This window comes from Pleurodeles waltl, chromosome 4_2, assembly GCF_031143425.1.
Source record: "Pleurodeles waltl isolate 20211129_DDA chromosome 4_2, aPleWal1.hap1.20221129, whole genome shotgun sequence".
NCBI classification, from domain to species: domain Eukaryota; kingdom Metazoa; phylum Chordata; class Amphibia; order Caudata; family Salamandridae; genus Pleurodeles; species Pleurodeles waltl.
The window spans coordinates 300,857,271-300,884,150 of NC_090443.1; the positions used below are offsets into that span (position 1 = coordinate 300,857,271).

The 26,880-nt window shown below is 46.2% G+C and overlaps 1 protein-coding gene and 2 pseudogenes across 1 annotated transcript in view; 1 reads left to right on the forward strand and 2 right to left on the reverse strand.

The window, feature by feature from the left end:
• GRIN2B (glutamate ionotropic receptor NMDA type subunit 2B) overlaps positions 1–26,880 on the forward strand; it is a 396,105-nt gene that overhangs the window by 15,697 nt on the left and 353,528 nt on the right. The gene's annotated exons all lie outside the window — the stretch shown is intronic.
• Positions 10,173–11,515, reverse strand: LOC138293852 (eukaryotic translation initiation factor 4 gamma 2 pseudogene; annotated as a pseudogene).
• Positions 12,459–13,021, reverse strand: LOC138293854 (eukaryotic translation initiation factor 4 gamma 2 pseudogene; annotated as a pseudogene).

Below are 26,880 nucleotides of genomic sequence, written 5' to 3' on the forward strand. Positions count from 1 at the left end.
GGGGATGTGGATGGAGTCAGGGACTGTGGATGGAGTAAGGGACAGTGGATGCAGGGACTGTGGATGGAGTCAGGGGCTCAGGATGGAGTCAGAGGCTGTGGATGGAGTCAGGGACTGTGGATGCAGGGACTGTGGATGGAGTCAGGGATTGTGGATGGAGTTAGGGCTTGTGATGGAATCAGGGCCTGTGGATGGAGTCAGGGCTTGTGATGGAATCAGGGACTGTGGATGCAGGGCCTGTGGATGGAGTCAGGGATTGTGGATAGAGTCAAGGGCTCTCGATAGGGTCAGAGACTGTGGATAGAGTGAGAGAGAGTGGATGGAGTCAGGCCCTCTGGATAGAGACAGGATCTCTGGATAGTCAGGGGCTGTGGATGGAGCCAGGGACTGTGGATGCAGGGACTGTGGATGGAGTCAGGGCTTGTGATGGAATTAGGGACTGTGGATGCAGGGACTGTGGATGGAGTCAGGGACTGTGATGGAATCAGTGACTGTGGATGGAGTCAGGGGCTCTGGATGGAGTCAGGGCTTGTGATGGAATCAGGGACTGTGGATGAAGGGTCTGTGGATGGAGTCAGGGACTATGGATGGAGTCAGGGACTGTGATGGAATCAGTGACTGTGGATGCAGGGACTGTGGATGCAGGGACTGTGGATGGAGTCAGGGCTTGTGATGGAATTAGGGACTGTGGATGCAGGGACTGTGGATGGAGTCAGGGGCTCTGGATGGAGTCAGGGCTTGTGATGGAATCAGGGACTGTGGATGCAGGGACTGTGGATGGAGTCAGGGCTTGTGATGGAATCAGGGACTGTGGATGCAGGGCCTGTGGATGGAGTCAGGGATTGTGGATAGAGTCAAGGGCTCTCGATAGGGTCAGAGACTGTGGATAGAGTGAGAGAGAGTGGATGGAGTCAGGCCCTCTGGATAGAGACAGGATCTCTGGATATTCAGGGGCTGTGGATTGCATCAGAATACATCGGCCTGTTATTAGGGTGCAGGTGGCCCTGATAGCAGGACCCTGGTCAGCTAGAGTTACTTAGAACATCTGTTTCCCGAAAGGAGACAGCGGCTCCAGCCAGAAGCCTGGTGGTTGAATTAATGCGTAAAATAAATGACAAAGAAAGGCACCTGACTGATATGTAAAGGTATGAATGAATGCATGAATTAAACAACTGAATTAAACCATTAGCACACCACTGAATTGGTGATATGATGAATGACTAAATGGAGGAATTTAGCTCATGAATTAAATCAAAAAGGCATTGATGGATGAATGACCACAGAAGTGACAAAACGACTGAATTAAAACATGGAAATATGAATGAAACAGGGAATACATGGTTATCATACTCAGTTATCGAGTTTCATTAATACTCGTTTTCATCAGAGCCGGGTGGGAGCACAACCCTGTAGTCACACATTCGTCAAGGGTCCGGTACTGCCGCTCATCGACGCTCCCACCCGGCTCTAATGAAAACGAGTATTAATGAAACTCGATAACTGAGTGTGCTGACAAACAACAGTGTATCTAGCGGCAAGAATCAGTGAACCTCCTGATTAAAGGACTGGTAGGGACTTTTTTATAAATACGGGGACAGGACGAAGGTCCTGATGAAGGCCGCATGACCCAAGTTGGCATTGTGAATAGGCCGAAACATGTTGACCCTCTACAGAGATTGGGGTGTACGGGTAACTCATTCCTGAAAACACCACCAATAACATTTTTAATCCTGTCCAGGCTGCACTAGAATAAAATAGGGTAAGTGGTCAGCCTCAGTCAGTTTTATATTTCTTTCTGTTGTCTGTCTTTGGTCCCTGTGCCATGAATGTTGGTCTTGTCTATTGTGCTTATATGTTCCCCCACCCCTACTGCTCCACTCCAAAGGGGATTTATATCTTGGAGTGTGTTAGTAGGGCCCTATGATGAAGCATGCCACAAGTTGTGGGTGAGGGCCGTTTTCTCAATATATCATTGTTTGAACTAGTCTGGTTTTGATACCAGACATTATTCCTTGCCCTCTTTGTGATAATACCAGTTTCAGGGTATCACCCTTCATCAGCCAGACTATCTTGAATCCAGTGGCACAGTGAACATGGGATCCACGACTGGGCATACCTTCCCACTTAGGGCTACTTTAGCAAAAGAAAAGGATGATGGACAGAGTGCTGAAACTTTTCAAATACTCACCTCCAGTCACAGATCTGGGTTTGATCCATCCTACTTTTGCTCACCATGCCACCCCAGTTTGGATCCAGCCATATGCAAATTAGTCCTGACCCTGTTCCATGTGGGTCTGGTGCTTCCCATGCACTGGAGTCAAGCTAGCCTGGCTGCTGAGTGGTGATACCCTGAAACCGGTCCCAGGATGCCTGTTCTGGTCCAGGGAGGATATGGCCTGGTAGTTCAGGCTGAACTATTCCCATGCGGAGCAGGGTCAAGACTGACTTGCATATGGCTGGGTCCAAACTGGAATGGTATGGGTAGCAAAAAAACAATGGATTACAACTGATTTAGGCCCAGATCTCTGTGCTGGGGGTGAATCTTTGACATTGTTTAGCATTCCATCAATCACTTGTTCTTTCCAGTCCAGGGAGGACCTAGTCTGGCAGTTCAGGCTGGACTATTCCCATGCAGAGCAGCGTCAAGAGTGATTTGCATATGGCTCGGTCCAAACTGGAGTGGCGTGGGTTGCAAAATAACAATAGATTTAGGCCCATATCTCTGTCCTGGGGGTGAATGTTTGACATTGTTCAGCATTCCATCCATTACTTGTTCTTTTTGCATTTGTTATATTGAGCGAGGCATCTCCCAGCTCAATAATCAGGGATAAAATGTTGGATTTATTTAAAGTTAATTGTGAGAGGATATTATGAGGGTTTCCATAGGCAATATTCACTGTGAGAAGATAATGTGAGTCAGTCTGTAAATATGTGCACTAATAGAGGATTGCGCAAGGGCATCTGTAGGTGAAGTTCACTGTGATGTAGGTGACGTTCACTGTGAGGGATTCTGTGAGGGTTTATGTAGGTGATATTGAATATAAAAGGATTGTGTGAGGGTTTATCTAGGTGATTTTCAGTGTGAGAGGATTGTTTGATGGTTAATTTAGTGGATTTTCACTAGGAGAGGATATTGTGGGGCCTTCTGTAGCCAAGTCCGCTGCTAGAGGATTGTATTAGGCCTTCTGTAGGTGAAGTTCACTGTGACAGTATTGTGTGAGGGTTTATGTAGTTGTTTACTGTGAGAGGATTGTGTGAGGGTTTATGTAGGCGCTCTTCACTGGGAGAGGATACCGTGAGGTCTTCTGTAGATCAGTGCGCTGTGAGTGGATTGTGTGAGATCCTCTGTAGGTGAAGTCCACTGTGAGAGTATCGTGTGAGGCTTATGTGGGCAGTGTTCACTGAGGGGTGGTACTGCGTTGGCTTTGACAATGAAGTTCCCTTTCAGAATATAATGCGAGGGTTCTATAGTCGGAGCTCACTGTTTACGGATACTTTGAGGTATTCTATAAGGTCTAATGTGAAGGGAATGGATTATGTATGCGAAGTTCCCCTCACAGGGTGAAGTGAGCTTTCTGTAGGTGAATTTCAATGTGAAGGTGCTGTCTTTAAGCTTTTATAGTTGAAGCCACCTACAAGAGAACAGCATGGGGCAATCCATAGTGTTTTACCTACACTGATAAAATATGATGTGGGTGGCTCAGGACAACGCCCTCCTTAAAAGGGGAGTTTGCGAGCTTCTATAGGAGAAGCTTACAATGTGTGTTTCTATAAGCGAAATTCGCTGTGAGAAGATACACAGAGTGCTTCTATAAAGGAGGTTTATACGGAAGGAAAGTGAGAGTGCGTCTATCAGAGGTGCTCACGTGACAACCTATGTGTCTTCTACAGGTGACGTTCACTCTGAGCGGAGGTGTAGGGGCTTGCTTCTGCCAGGTTTGGTCTGATTACTGTGTGAGGGCTTCTAGACGTGAAACGTGCAGTGAGAGGCTAATGTGTGGGGTTCTTGGTGAGAGTCGCTGTGGACGGGTTATGGTAATGTGTCTGCAGTGACGTTCCAGGCAGAAGAAAGTGCGGTGCGCGGTTAGGCTTCTACATGTGACGGTGGCTCTGTGAAGGAATGTTGTACAGGTGAAGCCACTATGAGAGGATAGTGGGCGGTTTTCTATACGGTGAAGTTCACTGTGAGAGGATCGTGAAAGGGTTCAATTGGGTGTATTTCAGTGTCAGGGAATTGTGCAAGGACGTTTGCACGGTAAGATCACTGCCAATGAGTAGTTTGACAGTATGACTGCACACAGGTTGCATCACATTGAGAGTTCACAGTTTGTCACAGTGCAGGTCATATTGTATGAGCGGTTTGTGTTCACTTAAAAGTGCACAGCTGAACAGCTTCGCTGTCTGTGCGCGCGCACATTTCGTGTCACAATGCGAGGTGGCAGCCTGTATTACTTTTTGTGGCTATCGGTGTGCTCAATACATAAAGTACGTGCATCCCGTGAATCATAGATAATGCAATCTCTGTGCTTGTGAGTGTGCACAGAGAGTGCACAGAGGTAGACTGCGAGTGTGCACGGCTTGCGTCAGTGACTGTGCAGGCGCTGCCTTTGCACACTTTGGACCAGTGAGCCCTGGTGCTCAGACGCTGACACAGCGAGCACACCTGCGGCTGCCGGTGCCAGGATCCTGTGCTCAAACTCTTGAGAGTGAGGTGCACTTTGGGATATTGGGGAGGTGGGGGCTGAGCTCTGCACATCGCCTTGAAAGCTCTGCGTTGCCGTTGGTAACAAGGTTGATAATTATACCCCTAAAAGCTCCCGCAGCAGGAGCTGTCAGCAGAGCTCAAGGGACGGGGTACAGCCAGCAAGCAGCGCAGGCAGCTCACAGAGCGCAGGGATCTAGACAGCACACAGGGTGCAGGGGTACAGCCAGCAAGCAGTACAGGCAGCTCACAGAGCGCAGGGATACAGACAGCACACAGGGTGCAGGGGTACAGCCAGAAAGCAGTGCAGGCAGCTCACAGAGCGCAGGGATACAGACAGCACACAGGGTGCAGGGGTACAGCCAGCAAGCAGTGCAGGCAGCTCACAGAGCGCAGGGATACAGGCAGCACACAGGGTTCCGGAGTACAGGCAGCTCACAGAGCGCAGGGATACAGGCAGCACACAGGGTTCAGGAGTACAGGCAGCTCACAGAGCGCAGGGATCTAGACTGCACACAGGGTGCAGGGGTACAGCCAGCAAGCAGTGCAGGCAGCTCACAGAGCGCAGGGATACAGACAGCACACAGGGTGCAGGGGTACAGCCAGAAAGCAGTGCAGGCAGCTCACAGAGCGCAGGGATACAGACAGCACACAGGGTGCAGGAGTACAGCCAGCAAGCAGTGCAGGCAGCTCACAGAGCGCAGGGATACAGACAGCACACAGGGTGCAGGGGTACAGCCAGCAAGCAGTACAGGCAGCTCACAGAGCGCAGGGATCTAGACAGCACACAGGGTGCAGGGGTACAGCCAGCAAGCAGTACAGGCAGCTCACAGAGCGCAGGGATACAGACAGCACACAGGGTGCAGGGGTACAGCCAGCAAGCAGTACAGGCAGCTCACAGAGCGCAGGGATACAGACAGCACACAGGGTGCAGGGGTACAGCCAGCAAGCAGTACAGGCAGCTCACAGAGCGCAGGGATACAGACAGCACACAGGGTGCAGGGGTACAGCCAGCAAGCAGTGCAGGCAGCTCACAGAGCGCAGGGATACAGACAGCACACAGGGTGCAGGGGTACAGCCAGCAAGCAGTACAGGCAGCTCACAGAGCGCAGGGATACAGGCAGCACACAGGGTTCCGGAGTACAGGCAGCTCACAGAGCGCAGGGATACAGGCAGCACACAGGGTTCAGGAGTACAGGCAGCTCACAGAGCGCAGGGATCTAGACTGCACACAGGGTGCAGGGGTACAGCCAGCAAGCAGTGCAGGCAGCTCACAGAGCGCAGGGATACAGACAGCACACAGGGTGCAGGGGTACAGCCAGAAAGCAGTGCAGGCAGCTCACAGAGCGCAGGGATACAGACAGCACACAGGGTGCCGGGGTACAGCCAGCAAGCAGTGCAGGCAGCTCACAGAGCGCAGGGATACAGACAGCACACAGGGTGCAGGGGTACAGCCAGCAAGCAGTGCAGGCAGCTCACAGAGCGCAGGGATACAGACAGCACACAGGGTGCAGGGGTACAGCCAGCAAGCAGTGCAGGCAGCTCACAGAGCGCAGGGATCTAGACAGCACACAGGGTGCAGGGGTACAGCCAGCAAGCAGTGCAGGCAGCTCACAGAGCGCAGGGATACAGGCAGCACACAGGGTTCCGGAGTACAGGCAGCTCACAGAGCGCAGGGATACAGGCAGCACACAGGGTTCAGGAGTACAGGCAGCTCACAGAGCGCAGGGATCTAGACTGCACACAGGGTGCAGGGGTACAGCCAGCAAGCAGTGCAGGCAGCTCACAGAGCGCAGGGATACAGACAGCACACAGGGTGCAGGGGTACAGCCAGAAAGCAGTGCAGGCAGCTCACAGAGCGCAGGGATACAGACAGCACACAGGGTGCAGGGGTACAGCCAGCAAGCAGTGCAGGCAGCTCACAGAGCGCAGGGATACAGACAGCACACAGGGTGCAGGAGTACAGCCAGCAAGCAGTGCAGGCAGCTCACAGAGCGCAGGGATACAGACAGCACACAGGGTGCAGGGGTACAGCCAGCAAGCAGTGCAGGCAGCTCACAGAGCGCAGGGATACAGACAGCACACAGGGTTCAGGAGTACAGGCAGCTCACAGAGCGCAGGGATACAGGCAGCACACAGGGTTCAGGAGTACAGGCAGCAAACAGTGAAGGCAGCTCACAGAGCGCAGGGATACAGGCAGCACCCAGAGTGCATGGGGTACAGGCAGCAAGCACTGCAGGCAGGCAACAGAGCACAGAGATAGATGCTGCACACAGGGTGCATAGGGAAAGGCAGCAAGCAGTTAAGGCAGCTCACATAGCGCAAGGATAAAGGAAGCACACAGGGTGCAGGGGTCAGCAAGCAGTGCAGGCAGCTCACAGACCGCAGGGACACAGGCAGCACACAGGGTTCAGGAGTACAGGCAGCTCACAGAGCGCAGGGATACAGGCAGGACACAGGGTTCAGGAGTACAGGCAGCAAACAGTGAAGGCAGCTCACAGAGTGCAGGGATACAGGCAGCACCCAGAGTGCATGGGGTACAGGCAGCAAGCACTGCAGGCAGGCAACAGAGCACAGAGATAGATGCTGCACACAGGGTGCATAGGGAAAGGCAGCAAGCAGTTAAGGCAGCTCACATAGCGCAAGGATAAAGGAAGCACACAGGGTGCGGGGGCAGCAAGCAGTGCAGGCAGCTCACAGAGCGCAGGGAAACTGGCAGCACACAGGGTTCAGGAGTACAGGCAGCTCACAGAGCGCAGGGATACAGGCAGGACACAGGGTTCAGGAGTACAGGCAGCAAACAGTGAAGGCAGCTCACAGAATGCAGGGATACAGGCAGCACCCAGAGTGCATGGGGTACAGGCAGCAAGCACTGCAGGCAGGCAACAGAGCACAGAGATAGATGCTGCACACAGGGTGCATAGGGAAAGGCAGCAAGCAGTTAAGGCAGCTCACATAGCGCAAGGATAAAGGAAGCACACAGGGTGCGGGGGCAGCAAGCAGTGCAGGCAGCTCACAGAGCACAGGGATGCAGAAAGCACACAGGGTGCAGGGGTATAGGCAGCAAAGAGAGGGGGCAGCGCACAGGGTGCAGGGATACATGCAGGACACAGGGTGCAGGCAGAGCTGGCAGCACACAGGGAACAGGGGCGGAGGCAGCACAAAGGCCACAGGGTTACAGCCAGTAAGCAGAGGTGGCAGCACATAGGTTGCAGAGCTACAGGCAGCAACCAGATCTGGCAACACACAGGGTGCAGGGCTACATGCAGCAGCCAGATCAGGCAGCACAAAGGGTGCAGGGATACAGGCAGCACACAGGGTGCCGGGCTACAGGCAGCAAACAGAGGTGGCAGCACACATGGTGCAGGGATACAGGCATTACACAGGGTGCAGGGGTGAAGGCAGCAAGCAGAGGTGGCAGAACACATTGTGCAGGGGTACATGAAGGACACGTGGTGCAGGGGGGCAGGCAGCAAGCAGTGCAGGCAGTTCACAGAGCGCAGGGATGCAGGAAGAACACAGGGTGCAGGAGTATAGACAGCATGCAGGGTGAAGGGGTACCGGCAGCAAACAGAGGTGGCTGCATACAGGGTGCAGGGATACAGGCAGGACATAGAGTGCAAGCAGATCTGGCAGCACACAGTGTGCAGGGGCGGAGGCAGCACAAAGGGAACAGGATTAGAGGCAGTAAGCAGTAACATGGGTTGCAGGGATACAGGCAACACAAAGGGTGCAGGGGTGAAGGCAGTAAGCAGAGGTGGCTGCACAAAGGGTGTAGGGATACAGGCAGCACACAGGGTGCGGGGCTACAGGAAGCAAGCAGATGTGGCAGGACACATGGTGCAGGGATACAGGCAACACAGAGTGTGCAGGGGTACAGGCAGCAGGCAGAGCTGGCAGCACACAGGGTGTAGGGGTACAGGCAACACGCAGGGTGAATTGGCACAGCCAGCCAGCAGTGCCAGGGTAGGAGAAAAGCTAACACAAGCCGAGGGTAGAAGAGGAGCAGGCAGTATTCAGGTTGCATAATACAAGTAGCGCCCAGTGTACAGGCAGCATGGAGGGAGGCTCAGTGAAGTCGCCCAGAGTAAGGTAGATATAGAGATTCCCAATGGAACCTCCCCAATACCAGCCAAACCTCCAACTTTTTCCAGAGAGAGAGAGCAGAGGCAAAGGCCGCATGAATATAGGAACCTCTTATAAAACCCCAATCCCAAATGTCACCTTTGTTGGGGCTTCTGCTGGCTGGACGAAGGGATTTTGATCACGGGGTAGCTATCGTGAACGCAACAGATGCAGTTCCAGAGGGGCCCAGGGCGGTAAGGGGGGCCCTGCACCCTAGTTATGGCTGACTTGTACCATCTATCCTGGGTTAAGGGCCTCCTTTCTTGCTTGCATGGGGGCACCTGGCACTCTTGCTGTGCCACTGCGACTGATACCCGAGAGCAGAGTGCAGGCAAACAGACCTGCATTTAGATGCAAGCATGTAGACCCGGGGCAGGAACAGGGCTGTCTATACTACAATACAGGGATTGGTTATGATTCTGACCATTTTGTTTCACACTCACATAAAACACTTTCAAGGTAGCTTATCCATTTCAAAACCGATTCATTTGCCATTAGTGCCCTTCCCTAGACTCATGGATATTAAAATATAGCACATGAAGCCCATTGTTAGAGGTAGAAATACAGGCAGTGAACTATTACAGCAACAACCATCCATCTCAGGGAAGGCGTTTCTGTAACAACTAAAGGGATCATCAAATACTGTAACAACTCAAGTATTACGCTGATGAAAGTGCAGTTCTACAGTATATAGGGCCAGATGTAGCAAAGGGGTTTTCCCATTCTGTGTCAATGGGAAAATGTGTTCGTACATATGGCCCATTGTGCTGTTGATCAGTTCGCAATTTACAACAGATTATATCGATTGGCAGTAAAGAAAGTTCTTGTAGTGGACTGCCTCAGCTTGAGACCTTTCATGTACATATTAGATGCTGCTAACACGCTTAAGCATTAACAATGGCATGCATACCAAATATCGAAGTCAGAATGTTGAGAGAACTAAATATAGAGAACAAAATATCAGAAAAAAATAGCGACAGATAAGTAAGCCTAGATTTTGTATACCTAACTCAACATACATTTAACTACTCAGTACATATATCTTCAAGTTACGCATATGTGGATTTAGAAACAGCAAATCTATATTTCTGTATGTTCACTTACCTTCCGATATTTTGCCCTTCTATATTCTGTCCTCAATATTCTTGTGATATGATTTTTGTATGTCAATATTCAGTAGTAAATCATTAAAGATACTCTAAAGTATTTGACGGTATACTATGATGAACTCAATACACTAAAAATACTTGTATGCAGAAAAGCCTACTGAGTGCTTCTGTTTTAATTATTGAGAAACTTTACAACAAAACACATTTTCGAAGTGGTTAGGTCAAATTCAGTTATGTTATAGTGACACAAAGTGGCCATAACGTAAGGCTTTTCCTGGTTCCTCAGTTTCCTCCTCTTCAGCAGTTTCCAGCTAGGTTAGCCATTGGATGACCTGGATTAATGCTTTGGCCCTTCTCTGGTAACTCTTGGGAAATGTCTTCCTTCCATGCTGAGAATGCGTCTTCTTCACTGATTTCCATATCGCAGAAATGAACAAAAAGAGTGCAGTGGCATCACTTTTGGAAAGCTTATGTTGCCGTGGTGCACTAGAAGGGCGCATAGAGCACTGGTTTGCAAGCCAACTTGATCATGTAGGAACGTTTTCAATACTGGCTTCAAGGAGTGGAGCAATGTCTTCTATTGATCCAACTGTTCTTTGGAAGGAGCAGCTGGAAGATTACCATCCTGCGGTGAGCACATCTCATTTGATATATACAGTTAAAACCTTGCAATCAAAATACTGACTAAACCCCTATCTAAATGAAGTTTTGGCAAAATGTTGTCCTTTACCCACTTGTATATAATTTGAGGAGATGAATCCAATTCTGTTTGCTTCAACAAGTTCTTCTCCAGTTTCATGAGTGGAAGCAAGATATGGGTGTATAACTGACTACCGAGGACAAAAATATTATGGGGCCAAAATATCAAGCACCAAAATATTGATAAGGTAATTTGATATAGGTAAGTATAGATTTACTATTCCTAACTCCACATCTACGTACCTTGAAGATATGTATGTTAGCAAGGTAAGTCAATTTGGAGTTAAATATAGTAAACCCCTGCTTACCTACGTACATTTACCCTCATAGATTTGGGCCTCCATACTTTTGTCGCAATATTTTTAGACACACATTATTCTGTAGTCAATATTCTGGTAGATTATCCAATAAACTCACTCCATTTCCTTTCAATATGTCCAACATACACTCTTTTCTGGTAAACCTATTGCATTGTTGCCTGCATGTTACCTTTGGTTTTGCTGGAAAAAATCTGTAAGTCATTCTTTCAACTTGGCCAATTGCTGAAGGGAAAGCAAGAACATTTGAAAATGAGAGCTGCTTTCCATTGGTTGTACCAGTTTAGAAATGCTGACAAGCTCAGCTCAGCTATTGTGGCACAGACTTTGAATTGGGTCGAATAGGATTTCACCACTGAAATGTGAACCTCCAATTTAGGTCACTGTCCAATACTTAAAGGATAGTCTGCAGGGAACTGTCACTAGTAGAAATTCCTTCCTGCCGCAATGCACCAATTAAAGAACTCGTTTTCATCCGAAAAGTCTAGAGAATGAATGATTATTTGACTCAACATGTCTGGAATTAAGTGTTTCGGAGCAATCATATCCTTCACAATACGCATTCCTTTCGGACTCCAGACGGACCGAGCAATTTTAACGAGGAACTCGGTTGGAGGCTTATCAGGGCTTCCTTGCCTCCCTCTTCGGTTACTGGAGGAACAGACTTTTAACTTGCAAGACCCAACACATTCTTTCAACCTACCTGCATACCAATTTACGGTCGTACTTTCCTTGGCCGTACTGGCCCAGCCTTGACAAAGTCACTTGTGTGACGAAACACGTGTTGGCTGTTTCTCTGCAAAAACGAAAACTTACCTATGACAAATGCTGTCTAAGAATTAAAGACTTTGATTAACATCAACTTGGAATCGGTGCTTTTCTCTCCGCTTCTGGACCTACATCACCAGGGATACCATTTCCCATTGATCTTACTGGACTTTACTCTTCTGAGTGCCTTGGTCAATTTGCAACAATTATCATTGTGTATCTGGATACACAACTTTCAGTGCCTATTGGGTAGTTGGGCACTCGATCAACACGGCACCAGCTTCTCGTATCTTTGACTTTGCTATCCAATACAAACTGTAACGTGACGGAGGTGCGGCTCCTTGACCGCCACTACCCTTGCTGCATATCCTTCACAATGTTTAGAAAATCATTAGTTTTTTCATTTTTTAAGAACATAGACACAATAACATCAGTCATCTTGACTAGCTTTTGTTTTGATGGGGTGCTTTTTTATTTTTGATGCCCTTTGCAGATTTGCACCGAATAGGTGGCTGATTGGCTAGTCTACCCCAAATACAGTGTCTTTGAGTGTAGTCACTGTGCACTAGGTGGAATCATGTTTATCTGGGGAGTTGGCACTTGGTTTGTATTTATTAAAAAAGATGGTGAACGCCACAGGCTGATACATTAAGGATTGGCTTTTGCATGGCCTAACCTAGGTCCCAAGGTTCTCATTATTAGAGAGAGACACTCCAGATCATCTTCCCTATCCTTAGCTTAATCGCTCTTCCTCTTTTCCAAAAGAGCTTTGAAGCACTCATGAAAGTTCTGTTCATTTTCCGCTAACTGCAGACATAGTTGAGTATACATTGAGCTGTGCATAGGCCCTTCAGGGCCTTAGTCAACAATTAGAAGTATCACATTTCTAAGGATGCACTTAGTATTCATGCTGACAGTGAGGGGCTCAAGGCATAGCTTGTCAACCTTCTCGGGGACAAGCTTGTATAGTATGGCTTGCACTTTCCTGAAAATTGCTTCATTACGTTCTTTCTCATTTTCGGAGTTGTTTTCAGGGTTCATTGCGTAGGTTTTGATGGAACTGAAATCTCATCTAGTGCTTCATGAAGAAATACATTTCTGAATGCCAGCTCCTGGGGATTTCCCCAAATACCTGCTGTTGCCGACAGTCCTGGGATAGTGCTCAGTGCACCCCTATCTCATTGTCCACCTGAAGAAACAACAAAACAAGAAGTATCACCTTCCAAAATCCCACTCTCCGCTTTAGTGGCTTGACAACTAAGAATCTTCATGTGAACAAAGTCCAATGGAAGATTGTCATTTTACAGCTCGGCGAGGATGACACTATGTCAATCCTATGCTTAAAGATTTTGCTGTACAAATGGCAAAAGACTTTGTCACTATCTAGCTCGGCGAGGATAGCACTGTCCTGATCCTATGCTTAAAAACTTTGCTAGATAAGCAGACATTTGAGGTGAGCAAATCTAGAGTGTCGCTGGTGTTGCAGAGTGCTCCTTACTAGAGCAGCTCTCCACCTAAATTGGGAACTTCCCAGAGTTCTCCTTTGTTTCTTGCATATATATAGACATATATATACATCACCTACTGGCAGTCGCCAGTAGGTAGTTAGAGTTAGGACCTATTTTCCATAGGAAGAGCGTTTTTTGTTTTGCCAATAATCCTGGCACCGCTTGACGAATCGTCAAGAAAATTTCAAAACGTATACTTTGCTCAGTCCAACTGCTATATTAAAAGTTTCAGGGTGATTCGTCAAGTGGGGACTGAAAAAATGAGGAGTCCTAAACGCATTTTCCTTATTCATTTTGCATACCCGAGTTCTGGATTTGCAAATCCGGAGGAAAGCAAGGCACTGATTGGCTGCCCGCAACCTGACAGAAAAGTTGCAGCCGCCATTTTGTTTTTTGTATTGGCTTGGGGGGTGGGAAAGTAAGAGTGTAAAAACACATAGGGGGTCAGGAGACAGGTATCCTGACCCCACAGGGACCATAGAGGGGTCCTTTATGGACGTCTTTTGGGCAAAAAATTGCCCAATTCATTTTTTGCCCGAACTGCAGATCCACGGGCGGATCACTGGATCCGTGGACCTGGGGTTTCCCCAATAGATCAGTGGATCCAGATAAAAATTGGAAGAAAAAAAAACACCCACTGCATCCAACCTCATGCTGCGCAAAGCTGAAGGCTGTGTGCAGCTTGGGTTTGGGTGCCATTTGCCAGGCCCTACGGTCAACTCCCGCTGCTGATTATGTTTACGTATGTGTGCTAAGAAATACATAGAAATTCACTGAAAAAATCAAAGGTTACAGGGCCGTTATAGCTAGGTTTTGAATTTACGAGCACAAAACCATTGAAATTCAGCAGTTATAGTAATGGTTAACTCAAGTAACTACAACTTGCACCCTAAGGTAACTATAACTTGCACCTTCGCCATACATATCTAATTACTCCACATATTACATCATTGATGACACATTCTGGCGCATCTTGGTATTATCACTGCAACACTTGCAATAACTTTATTGATGAGAAAACTATGCATGGATGGGGCGTGAGTTATAGTTACTTGAATTAACCATAACTAACTATAACTGCTGAATTTCAAGGGTTTTGCGTGAGTTAATTTAGAACCTAACTATAACGTTTCTGTAACCATTATTTTATATATATATATATATATATATATATATATATATATATGATTATATATATATACTATGATTTTGGGGGAAAACGTGAGGCTGCTGCGGCATCACCTTAACACATGGTTGGTTACATCGATCCCGTCTCATTGGTAAATCATTATTACCCATATCCTAAAAGACAACATTTCAGCTTGTCGTCAGAATTCCAAGAAAAGACAGCTTTCTTTTGTCAAAGTATTTCAGCCAACCTATTAGAAAATCTTAAAAGGTTTGCTGAAAAATGAGTATCACATTTGGTGTTATAACAATATGTTTGTAAAATCCCAATTGGAATTTCGAGTTTAATCGTAAACCATATGAGGGAGTGAGCTGTAGAGCCCAACTAAAGTACTCATGAATGAAATAAATATATATATATATATATATATATATATATATATATTATTCACCTGTTACTCATGAATGTACAAAAAAAAAAACTGAGCAGCCAGAGAACAGGACTGTGGTCACATGTGTAGTTAAAGGTCATTTCAGAAAGAGGAAAAGCGCGCATCTGAGGGTGCAGCGGACGGGAAGCAGGAGGGCTTGGCCTGGCCTTCATTTCTTTTATCATCGTGCTCTATGGACAGAGCATTTAAGCACTTAATTCCATCCACCTTGCAATGTCCCTTCCGCTGCCTCTTCAGGGCTGCCGGCATCAGCCAGGCCCGAGAGGAAACAGATAGGAGAGTGTTTGACCTAGTAAGGAGCATATTTTTAATGTCCTACCCAGCACGCGTTTTCTTTCTAGATTTTTTATCGCCCTTATAAATCCCTCGTATGCAGGGTGTGCGGATGACGCAGCAGAGAGAGGCGGGGGGGGGGGGGCTATGAGAGGAGCAGAGCCTCATAGGTGCTGCAGAGGCCTTTCACAGGCTATACAAATCTGACGCTAATTGGAGGTTGAGCTGGTCGTTAGTTACGAGAAGCAGAGAATGGCGGGGAGGGACTGGCTGGTGGATAGAGGACCTGTCACATACTGCACTAGGTTTAGGATCAAGGCTACAGGAAGAATGCGAATCTGAGGCCGCGGCGTTTTCAGCATAATTATGGATTTGCTGCATTTGCCACATAATCCATCATATCCTGCATAATTTAACAAAAATCTGTTTCTACCTCAAACGGCTCAAAAGTTGCTAAAATGTGTGGACACGCTTTTCCCTGCAGTGGAAGGCCCCTCGCAATGCTTTGACCCCAACAGTTCCTTATTGCTTTATTTGGCTGTTACATTGGTCTTTAGGAGGTGTAACTTTTGCCGAGACAGTATTGACGTGCCAAAATGACATAATATTGAAGTAATACTGTCACAAAATGTGCAGCATTACACCGCATAATTGTCTTTTCTGACAACCCTGCCGCATAATTTGGTCCTGTCCTGAAGCATAATTCCATTGACCCTGGTATACCAGAATGGAACTGAGCTATGGAGTTAATCACCTTTAAGGAAGGATAGGTTCAGAGCACAGCAATGAAGTCTCATTCTCCTCTAGGCGCCTGGATATTTTGAGAACTTGTAGGACTTATGACCGGTAATGAGGGGTGGCTCAATGGACTGGCACAATGCATACCTAAGCCGGGGACCTGGATGCCTTTTTTTATGCCTGCGAAATTTCATGAGTTCTTGTGTTGCTCAAATTTGCACATGATTTTTGCCTGCAGGAGACTGGTTTGACTAGAAAATGTCTTGCAGGAGACATTTTCTTCTTGAATCAGTCTCCTGCTTGCACCGCACATGAATTTTGCACATACGTTTTCCCTTTAATTTTCACATTCGATATCTAGTGAATTTTTGCTAGATTTTAAGAACATTGCTTTCACACACCTTTATCACAACCTGTCACATCTAGTGCTACATGGACCTGGAGATTACCACAAGAATAGAGTCTCTTTCTTATAGGCCTAGAAGCGGACTGGCTCATGGGTACCAAGTGTGCAGCTGTTAAGTTTGGGTGTCTTTTTTGGGGGATCGGAAAAGGAATATGTCACAGCAGAGGCTAAATTGGCTCATGATTGGTACAGGGGTACAGTTACAATTCTTAGAGCGCAACAAGCAAATGTCACAGTCCAGATGGTGAAGGGAGCACCTGTCTCACTATGAGAGTGCCGACAGTGTGCAGTTGATTGTGGATGCTCGTTATCTGTGAAAAGTGCTGTTCTGATCCTCAGTCTTCAAAGTGGTGTATGCCTCACAATGACCTAACTCTGAGTGCTGCAACCTTAATACTTTATAAAACAAGGTTTTTTTTTTCACTTCACTTCAGAAGGGAGCGTCTTTGCATAAACCTCAAATGATGTTCGACTACTGAATACCCAATCTCACTACAAGCACGCCATAGAAATCTGGGACACCATCACTGACCTAGCACCCGGCATAATCTTCCTCACCAAAACATTGCTCACCCCTACATCGGCACCAGACATCGCCACCGCAACGCCCCCTGGATACAAGATGATCCACAGCGACCGCCCCAACAGGCATGGCGGAGGCATCACCGTCATCCACAAGGACTCCCTCCACTGCTCAGCCTCAGACAACGACACAACCCCAATCACGGAACACCTCAATGTCCAGATATAAGCGGATGCTGAAACCACCATTAGAGGAACCCTCACCTACAGATTCCAGGCCTTGGCCACAGCTTATGCAACTCCATCCTGGACTTCATTGCCCCTCTGGCTATCGACTCCAACCACTACATCTTCCTGGGGGACCTCAACCTCTACCTAGAGGACCTGGACGACTATAACTCTGCCTCACTCCTCAAGAACATGAGCATCATAAGCCTCTCTCAACTCATCAATGCTCCCACGTACAGTGCAGGACACACTCTGGACACCATCTTCCCCACCTTCGACAGAGGTAAGTTCTCCCACAACACATGGTAACATGGACTGACCACCACACCGTCCACTTCACCATCGAGGGATGGCCTGAAGCCCGACGAGACCTCCGACCCTCCCCTGCTGCAACTGGAGCAAAGTCACGGAAACACTCAGGATCTCCGCCCTCAGAGAAGCGAGACCCAGTCCCGCAGACCCCTTGAACACAGCGTTCAAAACTTCTCCAACTGGATCTCCTCAGCCACTGACACCATAGCCCCCTTGAAGTACACCACCACCAGGAAACCCTCCAAGCAAGCCAAGTGGTTGACCCCAGAACTCCTTAGCCTCAAACGCCACTGCATAAAACTATAGTAACACTGGTGCAGTAACAAGACCCCCACCAACCTCGAATGCTTCAGGTCCGCTCTCAACAGTTGCAACCACCATATCAGGAAAACCAAAAAAGAAACGCTCAACACCCGCATCAAGGCTAGCACCAACCACGCCAAGGAATTGTCCAGCATCAGCACAGAATTGTCCTGCCCATCCACCACAGAGAACACAATCCACCCCTCTCAAGGCCTCTGCGACACCCTCTCGGAATACTTTACCACAAGATTCGCAACATCTACAACAACTTCGATCCCCAGCCCACCAACCTCAAACACCCTGCATATTAACTCACACCCCTCCTCCCCACCGGATCTCTGAATGGAAACAGCTGTCCACTGAAGATACAATCACCATCATGAACTACATCCACTCTGGATCCCCTGCTGACCCCTGCCCACACTGCTTCTTCAACCTAGGAAGAGAAGTAATCAGAGCCGCCCTCACAGAAATCCTCAACACCTCCATCTCCACAGCCACTGTACCCGACACTTGAAAGCATGCCGAGGTCAAGCCTCTACTGAAGAAACCCTCAAACAAACTCAAGGACTACCTCCCTATCTCATTCCTCCCTTTCCCCGCCAAAGTCCTGGAAAAGGCCATCAACCACTGGCTCACTGACTTTCTCGAAGACAACAGCTTGCTCAACCCCTACCAATCTGGCTTCCAGCCCAACCACAGTACAGAAACTGCCCTGACGACATCTGACACCTCCTCGACCTAGGAGGAATAGCAGCCCTCATCCTCCTTGACCTGCCGGCGACCTGTAACACCGTCTCCCCCCACACTCTCATCACCAGACTCCGCAGCATGGGCATCCAAGACAACGCACTCAACTGGATTGCCTCCTTCCTCTCTGAATGAACGCAGAGGATCCTGCTCCCACCCTTCATCTCCGCACCCAAAGACATCATCTGCGGCATTCCCCAGGGCTCCTCCCTCAGCCTCACCCTCTTCACCACCTACGTGACTCCACTGGCTGACATAGCACGGACCCACAGCTTTAACATCATCTCCTGTGACAATGACACCCAGCTTGTTCTATCCCTCACTAACAACGCCTCCACCACACAATGAAGTCTCTACTTGAATAAGGACGAACTGCCTCAAACTAAATTCAGTCTATTTGCAAGGACCAATGCAGAGAATAAAAGGGCTTTACTTCAGTGGTCTTCAAAAGTCAAGTTTCTTCAGATGGGTGACCGAGATTATGGACAGACTCAGAATCTGGATCTTATCAACATATTAGTGGTGAAGGCAGACAACGGCCCAGCAGCGGACGTGATGAGGCGACAGCAGGGAGCTCTCTGCTGGAGGACTGCACCACTGTAGGGAACCGCTGGAAGAATGAAGACATCTTCTACTGCCCTAATGGTTGGCCAACAGCTGGAGATTAGGAAGGTGCGGCACGCCTTTGGCTCTTCACTTTGCAATGTCCCGGGAGGAGTGAGCTGCTTTACTACACCACTTCCCTCATCTATGCAAAGCTGGTGGCTCAGCACCATAGAGGCCACATAAGCCAGAATGAAGGCTAAGACTGATAAATTGCAGGCATTGGGTGCCATCAGATTATCCCCAAGCCCAGAGTCCACATCTGTTCCAGCTGGTGGGTAGGGAGGAAGGGTACCTTTCAGTGTGATGTCTCAGATCTGGCATATGTGCTGCACAGGACCATATCAAGGAGAAAGGGATTGAAGATGCAGTTCTCCCCCTATGCCACAAGATTCTGGGCTTCGGTTGTGCACAGCGGCAATTGGCCACAGGGCCTGGCCTGCTAGCCAACCTCTATAAGCACCCAACCTTGCACTGTGTATGGCCTTCACCCGTGCACAGCGGAGGTTGCCCCCAAGACCTGGCCTGCAGCCAGACCCTGCGGCCACCCCCCCACCAACCACCCAACCCCATGCTGTGCACAGCCCTTTGGCCATGCGCGGAGGGTGTTGGCCGCAGCCTCTCTAGTTGTGAGAATAGGTGTGAGAGGGTGTATCTGGGGATGAGAGTGGGTGTGTCAGTGTGTGTGCGGGCTTGGGTGTGGGTGCATGAGGCTGTCAATGGGTCTGTGAGTGGGTGTGTGAGAGTCTGAATGGACTGTGAGTGGGTGTGTAAGTATCTGAGTGGGTCTGTGAGTGGGTGTGTGAGGGTCTGACTGGGGCTGTGAGTGGGGGCATGAGGGTTTGAGTGGGTCTGTGACTGGGTGCGTGAGTGTCTCAGTGGGTCTGTGAGTGCGTGTGGGAGCATCACAGTGGGTGTGTGAGTGGGAAAAATTGATTGAAAGGGAGACAGAGAAAGTGAAAGTGAGAGAGATTGGGAGTTTTTTTTTGTTTGATGTATGATATACTCAATATGTGATATTTCTGAAATTTTTTAAAATTTAAAAAAGTTGTACTTTAAAAACAAAAAGAGTGAAAATGCACATACACACTCACACCCACACAGTGTATGGGTGGCTGCACACACAGCAAATTGTAGCTAGCGAGACAATATGTTAGTAACTATTGATTAAGTATATCGGGAGCTATTGGCACAGTGTTGGCATCTGTAGAAACAGTATTTTAATGCTACTGTCTCTTCCCTTGTGAGATTCTTCTTCACATATTGTTGCCTTTCATGTTATGGATTCCACCTTTCTTAGTGAAGTTTCTTCAAATGTAAATATTTGTGGAGGCATTTCTGTGGAGGGGATCAGAGATTGGATTTATTTTTTAGCCCTGTAGTACTTTCAATGTGAACCTCTGTGTTCCGGATTTAAATCTGCAGCCTTATTTTCCTTAGAAATTATAAAATTACTAATTTTGAATCTACTGGATCTTGTGCTCTGCAATGCACAAAAGATAAGACCAAGTTTAAAAGTAATGTCTCTGCCTGCGACAATACTTTCTTCGACAAAGGAAGCCCGAAAGATAAAGGCTTTGTGGCGACATGTGGTGCACCCAGGAAGTTATGGTGGTAAGATAGGAGGGATTTTTGTAAACTATGCAAGGGGATCGCAAACTCCTTCCCTCACTTGGTGTGAACTATAGGTGGGGTGGACCCTGAAAGAGCACACATGGCGATTTTTAAACAGTGATTATTTATTAAAAACGCATAGTTCAGACTTGGTTGTATATATGTTTTTAACCATTAGGTATACACGCTACTTATACCGTCCTGAAGAGGCCTTTAGACACTAGGCCGAAACGCGTTGACACCTTTCTGAAGACAAAAAGCCCGTCTGAAAAATTAAGACATTGTGTAAAAGCATTACAAGTCCAACAGTCAGTACCCACAGTGTGTACATGAGATATGCGTGGGAGATGATGATAACGTCATGAGAATTTGGATTACCTTACAGGCGGACCAAAAAGATGGAGTGCATACATTTGGCTGTCAATGTTTGAAGTGTTGTATAAGGAATTGCGTGTGAAAGCTGGACAACAGTGTTCCATTTGTTGTGGTGGTTGAGATATGTTGAAAATCACTGTGATTTGAATCTCTATCTGCATAGTGTCTATGATGTTTTTATGAATTAATTATAATACAAAAGATAACATAAATACAAGTGCCTCAATAATAAATTATATATTATTGTTGGAAAGATTATGTATTTGTCCTCCTAAGGCCATTGTTTTTGTTTTGTGAATGACAGATACTCAAGGCTATAGAGGGTTATGTTGGTTTGCTTCTTTTATGGTTTAAGTTAGAGCAGCCATTAGCACACTAATAAGGAACTTTCAGACACAGTTTAGGTGAAAAATTAGGCTACGGGTGCAAAAGAACAGATGTAGTAATAAGTACAGTCTATAGGTAGGTATTGACGCAGACGGGCACAGTAATTTATTACCACCAGACACATTATATGGACAGCTACAGGTAGAGAATTAGTATACATGGAGCTAAAGTGGCATCACAATAGATCATGGCACACTATTACAGTGCGTCTTACAGGTCCACAGAGACCAGGACCCTGAGATGTTGAATTTTGTGGCCTACTTTAAATAACTTTCATTGTCTGGCCATTACTATAGGTGCTAAATATGGGCCTCTGTAGACACAATAATAAGGCAGCTCTGTGTTAAAGACTGCTGTTCTCCAAACATTGGAGGAAATCTATGCCCGGAATTAGGGAAGATCCTCACACAGAATAAGGAGTGCAATGGACATAGTTTCGAGGCAGCTAAAATAGTGTATAAATAGCTATTAACTCGGAATTTAGGCAGTTCATGCCAGGCTTAAGCATACTGATAAAGTCTATATGTGTACCATTACAGAAGGCAGAGGGAGAGTGGTAGGTCTCTATGGGCACTGTTGGTTCAACTATCAGCACCACTTTATGGCCACTATATGAATAATAGGGTAATAGAGACACTGTAAAGGAGAGCTGTAAACAGAATAGCAGGGTGTACGTAGGTACAGTATTTGGTTACCTATAAACAAGCCATAGGGTGGTAATAGTAATTGTATTTATGTAGGGCTTACTAGCCCTGATGAGGCGTTGAAGCTATTTTCGGCGAGTACAACGCTACTCCAGAGCCCAAATGGATTTGTGGTGGAAAAGTATAGGGAAATTTGAGTTAATTTGAGCGGTGTCTGTTAGTTGGATTCAATAGGATAATGGAAGGATAGAAAAGGGAAGAGTCTAGAAAGTGTTATTTAGTAGTAATAGTAGTAAGATGAGGTTTGAGATGGGTAAAGGAGGGATGTAGGAGAGAAGAGTCTTTAGAAGTGGATTAGGGAGATCATAGTGGTAAAATGAGGTTTGGCGTGAGCCAAAGGAGGGATATATGAGGAAAGAATTTAGACAGGGTTGTTTGGGAGATCATAGTATTAAAATGAGGGTTGGGGCGATCCAAGGAGGGATAGAGGAGAGAAGACTCTAGAAGGGTCTATGGGGAGATCATATAATAGAATGGGGTTTGGGATGAGTCAGAGAGTCGTGGCAAAGGATATATTAAGAGAGGTATAGGGTGGGACATAGAGTAGTGCATTGTAGAGTTAGACTTTCAAGTTTTTGTTGTAATTTAAGCGATTTTATTTGTAAGTTTTTTTAAGATTGCTTTATTTATATTGTTTATTCTATATTTTCCTCAATATATCAGTAGTGAAACACTTGCAGATAAAATAGTTATGATACTATTTACATATTGTGATAGAATAATAAACAGAGAACCATAAGCATCTATTCAAATAACATAAATGAAAACTATGCAGTGACCTATATACATGTTAAGCATAGCATAGTGTATATATGTAGCTATATTTAACTCTGAGTAATATATACTTTTGTTAAACAGTCCTAAAGATTGCCTATATATTTTTAAAACCATAATTATTATTCATATTTATACAAATACACATTTCTGGATACATACATGTAATCAATTTATAAATGCTATACATTATTGTTAGAGTATAGTGGTTATGTAGGAAAGAGCCAACTTTTGAGAAGTCTTCTGAAGATAAGATAGTTATCAGTAGATCTTATATTTTGGGGTAATGAGTTCCATAGTTTGGCTGCTTGGACAGAGAAAGATGTACCACCTATGTTTTTTTCTTGCATAGTGGGGTTTTGAGGTGAGGTGCCAATCTTGAGCTGAGTTTCCTTTGTTGAATGTATTTTGTGATTTTAATCCGGATGAGAAGCGGTCCTGTTTCATGTATTGCTTTGTAGATGATACAAAGCAGTTTGAAGGTGGATCTTCTTGCACCTGGTAACCAATGTTGAGCCCTCACGGCAGGGGAGATGAGGGCTTGTGTCTTTACATGTAGGAGTAGTCTGGCAGCAGACTTCTGAATCCGTTGTAGTCTGGCTAGAATATTTATGCATGCTTAATTTGAGCCAGTGGTTTCAGCTGCTGAGCACCAGCATGTAATTCTTGACACCGGCAGTTTCCACCAAACAATGCCCTGTCTTTCTAATTTTTAGTTGAGTACAACAGGTCAATATACATTTAAAAAGAACTATACCTGCTGTCCACACCATCCTTATAGCTTTGTATGGCCTGGAGCAGTCTAAATTGTCATACTTGTATGAGTGTCCTGGTTAGTACTTGTGCTGGTTCTATTATTGGTGGCAATGGCATTGGGCCATGCAGGCTGCAGTGGCCTCGCAAGAAGGGCTCTGGCACCAACTTTGTTCTACAAATTAATCACTATATTTGGTGCAGCACCGCATATGCCCAGTATATTGACAGCTGAAGAAACAGTGTTTTAGCAGTTGTAGAATATTAATACACTAGGCTAACCTACGGGGTGCGAGTAGTATGGGAGGTTAGTTCTCACATATCTGAACATCTCAGGAACTCACCTACCATCCTATCAATGATAACCTTTGCCAATAGCTTCCCTGCATGGTCATGCCAACATATCCTCACATGCTCTCTCTGTGATGGAGTTTGAGATCAGGAGACTACAGCAATCACAATCATCTGAAACTGGGAATTTGAGCAGGATGGCCAGTGACAGCCACCATCTTACACAAAGGGATACAATTGTGCATTTCATGAAAAGTATCATATTCTACACTTATGCAAACATATTTAGTAAATATTTCAAAGATGTAGTTGATAATAATTTTATCTTAAAATAATAACTAATATTTACAGTGTTTGCTCCCATGTATATTGGCCAGTTTGTGACAGGATACTTTATAGGTGGTACTTTTACCAAATGTAATGGTTTCTGAACTTTATTAATAAACCAAAACATCGGCATGGAACATGAATAATTTAATCTAGTGAGCACACACACACCATTACCAACAGTTCTGAAAGGCTGATGACAATACTAGTCCAAGATGGCAGCGTGTCTTGACACATGCCTGATGTTCTCCTGATCTTGGCAGATTTCCAACCTGATCAGCAAGAGAGTAAAACCAGTAAGAAGGAAAGTGGATTATCAGAAGGCTGATAGGAAAAGGCTGGGATCAGGAAAAGAAGCGTGTCAGCTATTTGTCGGAGATTGATTGTAGTGATGAAACTTACCGTTTCACCTACAAAGCAGTGCCTCGCAGTTAAGGAAAGCCAGGTTTGCTCCTTCACTCACATTCTGCAAGACCATCCTCTGCATATAAGCCACCCCCTCAAACCGGTATAAAGGTCCAGCTATGCTATGGGCTACCCTACCTCTATGTTAGGGTTGCAACCTTTCCCCGAGACAAATACCAGCCATTTGTGCCCGGACATATTACTTTTATAGAACTTTACATAAAATTGTCTGTTTTCATTTATAACATGCCCTTTTATCAGGGCTTCTTTAAATGGGATGCATAAAGTGTGTGTGGGGTCTCTAAAAAAGACATGGCCTCTGTAATTAAGAGTGTGCCTTAAACATGTAGATTATATGTTTGTGATCCCTATGGTGTGGCACCCGACCGGTATTTTGCTGCAAAACTAAATAAAATATGACATTTAAACAGGAACTAAATCACTACCATGGATTACTTTAACATTTTTTACATTAATCGGTCAGAAATCGATCAGAGTAATTTGCCAGTAAAGTTAAGGACATAAATATACTGCCTGATCGGGGCCCGTTTCAATGTCCCTTTTTCATTACTAATGAGTCTCAGATCCAGAGAGACCCGGTCCACTTAAAGCCCTGCCTTTTAGTCTTTGTTTACGTTATCAGTCAGAGATCATTAAGAAGTTATAGAAAATATTTTACGATTTTTTTCTCTTATATGTACTCTTTTACCTATGTAGTGCAAAAGAGAAAGAATAACTTTTATAGATGACGTTCCTAATTTCTGAACTGGCCTGGACATTAAAATACTGGTCATGCTGGTTAAAAAAAGGCCGGGAGGTAACCCTGCTCTACACCCACAAGACTCTTGGAGAAAGAATGCTGTAAAAATACTCAACTGCGTGGTCCTCACTGTAAAAATGTTATTAACTCTCTTCACAGGACTAAATAGCCCTGTCCCTGGGACTGAACACGCCAGCTTCTACCTTTAACCCAGATAAATTGATAAACCCAAAGCACGTCCCTGTGTACGCCTTACATTAAGATCTTTCTACCCTGTTTTTACCAAGTTAAACACCAAACTGCCCACCAATCCACACCTTAACCTAAACAGTTCTGAGGGAACACTGAAAGAGTGGTGCTACCCTAAAAAGCAAAAAGGACCTTAGATTATCCGAAAGTGTTCAAAAGGAGAGAACACTGTAGTAGCTTTTTAAATGCTTAGATTTTTGTCAGCTTGTTAGGTGAGTTGGTAGCATTGCCAAGGCAGGGTTTGATTTAAAGGTGAGACAGAAAAGTAGCCATTTACAACAAAATCTCAGTGACTGGCGATTCTCCCTCCCCAAGCCTGGGATGTTTGACCCAGCACAATGGATTTCCTGAGGTTCTCCAAATCCATGGAAAGGGTGATGAGGCCACAGCATATCAGCTCCAAGATGGCAACCTCCCACCTGCTCCGCAGGAAAGACTGGGTCCTCCTTATGAGTATCCTGTTAAAATCCCTGCTAGTACCCCCCCTTAGAATTACCACCACCACCAGGTGTCCTGTTAATTCTAGGGGTATGGAAATAACTGTCATTATTCGGAAATGGACTATTCTTTGTGAATTAAGGCTTGTTTTTCCTAGAAGATACACCTGAAGACTGCAGCTTAAATGTCTGTGGAAAACATAAAGAACTCATAATTCCCATGGGCCCGGTGACTTCTGGCCCCCGCCTGTGCTACCCTTGGCCAGTGTCTATCTAGATCAGGTGGTTGCTCCACCTCAAAGCCTAGAGATAAGAACATATGCTGGAGCTGTGCCCCGGCAGTACCTCAAGTAGAAGCTATAAAAAAGATTCTAAAAAAATAAAAGAATGTATGAATTGTCTTGTTGGATTTCCCTTCACGTATTATTCCGCCACTAACTTCCTGGCCCTCAGTTAACCAGTTTTAATTTTAGATACCTTTTTCTGCTTAGAGTACTCCGTGACAGTGGTCAGAAACGTCTGCCTCGAAAATATCACTTGCAACTGGTTGAACATGTCACTGCAGTTCAACAGAATAACCCTCCCTTTTTCTGCCTGGTCCACCTACCCGCTCTACCATCAATCAAAAGTGACAGAACCTTTTTTTTGATCAGTGGAAACCACCTGATGCCGCTAGCCTGTTCCCCCTACTCACTTACGTTACTCAACTTTACTTTCTTCTCAGGGAAGAGAGATTTTAACTATATTTATACAGTGTGCACATATACGTCCTCATATTAGAAAATATTGACAGTGTTAGTTGCTTGTTTATGCTTCTTCCTTTTAAAAGCTGCTTATTTTGGTTGTTCTTATTAAACACGA